The following is a 6283-nucleotide window of genomic DNA, read 5'->3' as shown; positions in this document are numbered from 1 at the left end:
GTCGAATTGAGGTGACGAGATGAATGAACCGATCGCGTTCTGTTTAAAATGCGTTCGGATTGAATTCTTTTCCGTGCAGGCTTTGGAGTCGGTGAGGAAGCATTTAGCGGACGAATGATCAATTTTGTATGTCCCAGCTTTAAACTATTAAATTATACAATCTCTGGGATGTCGATATCCTTCGCATCTCTGTGTAGCAGGAAAAAAAAATAAATCTAGCAGAGCGTGGTTTCGATCCACGGACCTCTGGGTTATGGGCCCAGCACGCTTCCACTGCGCCACTCTGCTTCTTGATTGTGCTCTTCTAGTAGAAGAATTACAGGTCGTCTATGAGAGACATAACATCGTTCTGAGATCGATAAATAGTTGAATCTTGACACTTTGGCCATGAATCAAATATTGTTCCATCAAATACCGCAGAAATTAATGAAACAAGACTTCCTCAATTAAGCGATCAACCATTAATAGAAAAGATTCGTATCACGAAATCACGTGAAATTATTATTACTTCTCCAACTCCACACAAATTATTTTTTACAATGATACATATATAAATAAAAAATATATACAGGAAGTTCGGGATCTTTTGAAAACGAAAAATTGTAAAAATTAATCAAACTGGGGAGAAAAGTCAAGTACCATTTCGCAAGTAAGTACGCAAGTTTTCAATTAAAAGAACCTCTAGATTTTCAATCATTAATAACTGAATAACTATTGCAATTTTTGTAAAATGGCACTTTTGGACTTTTTTTCTCAGTTTGATCTGACTAATCATCAGAATTTTTCGTTTCCAAAAAATCTCGGACACACTGTATATCACATATGTTTAATTGGGTGTATTACAATTACAATTATATCTAATTTTGCACAGATAATTTTTATTATCATATTATATTTATTTATTACTTATTTATATTTATGGGTATTTATACATTACTTATTAATATACTTATTAATTTTACACATTATTTTTTATAATGATATACATATATATGTGTTTAATTAAGTATGTTACAATTATAACTGCAATTATAATTATATCTAATACACCCTAGGGATACACCCTATCGGATGGAATAAAAATAGCGTGTACAGATGAGAAAAGGTGTAAAACGGCTCTCTCTTCAGGTCTGAAACAGTGTAAACGTGTCACAATGAAGTTTCCTTGTCTTGTCCCGTCTCTGCTCGCAAATTTGGGCTCGGGCTGCTGGCTCGTTGCACGCGTCTACATATAAGTAACATAACGGCGAAACAGTGTATCGATCCCGGGGGTTGAGGGCTGGTCGGATTACTCGCGCGACGTATATAGCGACATTTTCTAATATTAGAGAAACAGATCGGGGCAACGATGTTGCGAGTAACCTTGCCTTGCGAGAACGCGCATGCATATTTACGCGGCCGATTCCACGGCTTTGAAGTCAGTCCGGCGGGTTGCAAGGCGACTGAAGTTATCGTGCTTCTTTATCGGCGTGACATTTGAGATGAAACAAGAGCGCAGCAGAGAAGGGGGGAAGGGGACGGGGGTCGACGGAGGGTTCGTCCCACGATCTCACTGAGAGTCTTAACTTAGACTCTCCCCGTTATTAATACACCGATATATCGTTATCTCGGCCTTGAATCCTGAAAGAAACGAGAGCGCAACGTAAAGTGCGACGCGCCGACGCTTGACGCTTCGGTGAAAAACGTGTCAATGATGTGCCGACGCTTGAATTCCATTTTCGCTCTCTTTGCGAGAGAGAATCGCCAGACGTATCTGTGAGTCAAAGAGACATCCCGGCACAAGAAGGACAAAAGGCGTCTAGAAAATGTCTGGAAAGTATCCGGCAGCGAAGGAGAAGAACTACCTGAAAACTCTCGCTGTGCCCTGTCTCGTTTGCGCTCGTTGTTTTTATTCCGTCCGGTAGGATGCGTCCTTCGGAGGCTCTAAGGCTTTTAGCAGGGTTGGCAAGTAACTCGTTACTTGCAACGAAGTTACAGTTACATTGTTTTTCTTTTAACTATGTATTTAACTTTATATCTTTTAACTATAACTTAACTTTGTTCCGTTTTTCCCATCTGTAACTGTAACTTAATTTAGTTACATTTGTTTCATAACTAGTAACTAATTTAATAGTTATTTTAATAGTTACTTTTTATATTTCAGATTTAAGTTTCTGGCAGACTAGGACGATAACGCGACGTGCGACGCTTGATATCCAATAAGCATACAGTTATTGTGGCTGCATTTGGAAAACGCGTTATTGCGTCATTTATCGTTCATTAGATATAAAACAAGGATAAAATGACGCAATAGCGCTGATAATCTCCTCTCCGAATGCAACTTGTATTTCTTTCAAAAAAATTGCACGCCTATTGGACATTTCCGTTGCGCGTCGCCAGTCCTTATTTGTTAACCTAACCTGCATTCAGCGTGAAGTGCGCTGCGTGGTTTCAGTTATATAAAAAATTCAAGTAATGGGTAAAACATCTTAATTTTCGGAGAAATATTGTAAAATGCCATGGCCAGCATATGCAGAAATATTTGAGATACAGCAAACATTTGGGAACGAGAACAACTGGGCATTTCTCTGCAAAATTGCGGCCAGCAAAAAATTATTTATACAAGTAGAACTTCAACTGCAATTTTAAGAAAACATATGAGTGTAAATCTTTATTTATAAAATATCATTATATTTTTTAGTGAAAAAATCTAATTTTTGATGCTGAGATTACTTTTAGCATTTTTAGTATTTATTATCCTCATCAAATTCATTCACTTTCTTATAATTGTTATTAATACTTTTGAAGAATAACTATGAATTGCTTATTTGAGTTAATGAATCTAATTTGCAAAAATTATATGCAATATGAAAAATGTAATAATCAACAAACTACTTTTATCTAAAATTGTAGGAATTTACACAATTACGAAATTTAAAATAATATCACAATTATTGTAAAAAAGTAACTGAAAAGCAACGATTCGTTACTTTCTGAATGGCTATAACTGCAACACATTATTTTTGAAGACCAGTAACTTGTAACTGTAGCTGGTTATTTCTTTAGTGAAAAAAATTGCAGCACTAACCAGTAGAGATGTGCGAGTCAAGAATTTGTATGTCGAATCGAGTCGAATTGAATCTGTGGAATTTTATTCGAATTCAAATCGAGTCGAATCATTAAAAAATTTAACATGACTATTAAACATGCAAATAATGATGGGAAATTTTAATATTAATAGGAATATTGATATTGTAATATCATCTTAAAGTAAAATATATATTTAAATATTTAAAGTAATTTGTAATCAAGTTATTAATTATAAGTTAAGTTAATTGTAAGTTAAGGGTTCAAACATACAGGCTCAGATGGCGCCCTGATTTTGTAGCTGATGCGCTCAGACGTTGTATGTATTTGATCCGTATTTGAATCTCCGCGATTCGAAATTTTCGAATTATTCGGATTCGAATTCGAATAGTTCGCACATCTCTACTAACCAGAGACTTTTACAAAGTAACTTTCCCAACCCTGGTTTTTAGTCTCGCATCCTCCCCCGCCGTCTCCGTCGTTATTTCAGACTTGAGCAAAAGCGGCGGCGGGTGAGGCGTAGCCGAGAGACATTATAATATAAAGCGACCGATGCGCGATTTCTTTGACGTCGCGCGTCGCGCAGCGATTTCCTCTTCTTGTTCGAGCGGTAAATATCCTCGCCTCGGGGAAACTAGGCCGTTATAGCCCGCGAATAAATGTGTATCGAGGGCACGCAGGATTTTTGCCGCGGTCAGATGTTTTACGCGTACTTTATCGCGACAGTGCACTCGACTCGTGTCTACGAATTTGCGGTTGCACCGTTGGCGCGCTAAAACATCCGCGTGCACTTTCCCTCGGCCGCAAATGCACGAGCCAAACTGTGACGGGAATGCCGCGTTTATTCCTTGCTTTGAAACGGCCGTAATTCCCCGGCGCGTAAAATACCGCCGGGAATGAATGGCGAATATTTTAGCTGTCGCACTTCGTACCAGGTGGATTTCATTTTGACAGGATCTCGCTAATTACCGGCGTATTTCACGTCGCGGGTTTACAAGGGATTACAAAGAAATGGCGTCCGCCGCGGCCGGCCGGGATTCTCGCGGGCTAGGCGAAGCTTGGTTCGGGAATATTCCCCCGAGGAATTTGTAACAACGCAGCGGCGAGAAGCGCGCACGACTCTGGACTCGCGTTATGTGTACGTTTTGTGTCGGCCATCACATCACCCACTTATTTACTCGAGCCGCTCGCTGAAAGCTCGGTTACACCCGCACGTGTCTCGCGGTTAGTAACGGCGATTTACGATACACCCGGAATGTGCGGTCGGGGACATTGTATTGTCAAGGAGGCTACTCGCTGGCTTATTAACATTCCACGGGGCCGACATATCGGCGATTTCGTCGTCGCACGATCTTTCCGGCACGTTTGCCGTACTCGCGCATAGCCGCTCCTCCGCTCCACTCGCGCGACCTCTGTCAATTAGCGTCTTCTTATAATTCCTTGAGGAAAGTAGAGTACCATTCTAGGCCCCTCCGGCCTGACAAACGCTAAAGATTAACGGCGCGGCGAGACGCTCCGCGAGATTTGAACGCGCGATATGCGCGTATTTCTGGAAAGTATACGTCACTTTTCACTTCTCACTTGGAGGAGTTGATTTTAGGACAGATTTAATTACCCCGGATCGTAAGGAAGCCTTTTAATCGATGTAACGCGTCGGACGATAGATCGATTAGAAACCGAGTCGTGCCGAGGCATTTCTGAAAACATGAGTGAAGGGTTAATTTCTTCTGCAAAGAAGCGTGATTCAGTTTTGAGAGTTCTTTTTCTCAGAAACTGATTAACTGATTAACAAGATAATGAATCAAGATATTTTTCTTCGCTTTCTACGATTCTTTCCCATCTTCTTGGCAAGAGATGGATTCCGCGACGGTAAAAAGATTCTTCTCTGCAGTCGATCGAATTTTCAACAAATTTTCGCACTTGTTCCAAGTTACGAAAGTGTGTATCCTCTAGTAGGGATGCCGATTTTAAGTCGATTTTAGATTAATCGAAGATCGATTTGATCCAATGCTCGCTTCAATTTGTATTGTAAATTGTTGTCGGTAACGATCAGTGGTGACAGTTTCATTCGGATTTAACAGTTCATAGTACATAATACCTTCTTGATCCCAATAAATACACAGCAATACCTTCGAACCTTCGTGAATATTGCGCCTCGAAGTGGATGTTGCCGGTTGGCCTGGGTCAACTCATGATTTTGATGAAGTTTGGGATATTTCGAAACAGATCCATTTTTCACCCCCCTGTAACAATCCGATACAAAAAACTCTTCATTTTTTGTCTGGCAATCGACGAAATGCAAATGTTCAACCGGTTCGCAATGGCATTTTCCGATAATGCATGTGGAATCCATTTTTCTTCTTTGTGAATCTTCCCCATATCGTCTAAACGTTTAGTAACTGTTGCACGATCAACATTTAATGCTTTAGCGAGTTCTGAAGTGAATTGCGCTGGATTTTCGTGCAATAATGCTTGCAAATCTGCATTTTCGAGCTTTTTGCTTGTACCGAGCGATCTTTGTCGTTAACAATAAAATCATTACTTTTGAGTCATTTAAACCAATATTACGAAACCAATATTCACGTATCTTAATTGACGGAGCAACATCACCATAAATTTCTATCAGAATTCTATGACCCTCAGTCGCCGTTTTCTTTCGATTAAAAAAAAAATGAAAGAATAAAAGCTACGCATATTGAAAATGCTCTTTCGAAGGAGGCTCCATTTCGAAGATGCTATTAACATGATTTTTACTGCATCTATTATTAGTAAATGGCTAAATATCACGAGTTGATATTAAATCATTGAGGAACTATAGCTGTGATTAGAATGTCTTTGACAAACTGATGTTAGTGCCAAGGGTTTCTTGCAAAACCCTCGAAACTGAATTATACTTATAATTTTTTATATTATCGCATACCTGTGCAATTCCACACATTTATTTTAGGACTAAATTACTTTTGATTGTAAAGATGCGTTTTTTAATCCGATATATTGAACGCTAATCTGTCGAACGATACATCGATTAAAAACCGAGGCGAGGTAATGTGCATTTCCCGGGGAACATTTCCGAAGAAATGAGAAGTAGGGACCAATTAAAATATCTCTACAAACTATATCGTCCTTATATCGTCACATGTCCACCAGATTCCACAAATTAAGGCCCAGTTGCACCGACATTATTTTGGTTTCAAGTGAGACTTAAACACAAGTCTAC

General features: G+C 39.3%; 1 non-coding gene across 1 annotated transcript; it reads right to left on the bottom strand.

Moving 5' to 3' along the window:
• Positions 1 to 216: 216 nt before the first annotated feature.
• Positions 217 to 288, bottom strand: TRNAM-CAU (transfer RNA methionine (anticodon CAU)). Its single transcript has one exon. It is a non-coding gene; the product is annotated as a tRNA-Met (tRNA).
• Positions 289 to 6283: the final 5995 nt, after the last annotated feature.

Source organism: Harpegnathos saltator, unplaced genomic scaffold (assembly GCF_003227715.2).
Source record: "Harpegnathos saltator strain DR-91 unplaced genomic scaffold, Hsal_v8.6 scaffold381, whole genome shotgun sequence".
NCBI lineage: Eukaryota > Metazoa > Arthropoda > Insecta > Hymenoptera > Formicidae > Harpegnathos > Harpegnathos saltator.
This window is presented reverse-complemented; position numbering and strand designations above follow the sequence as displayed.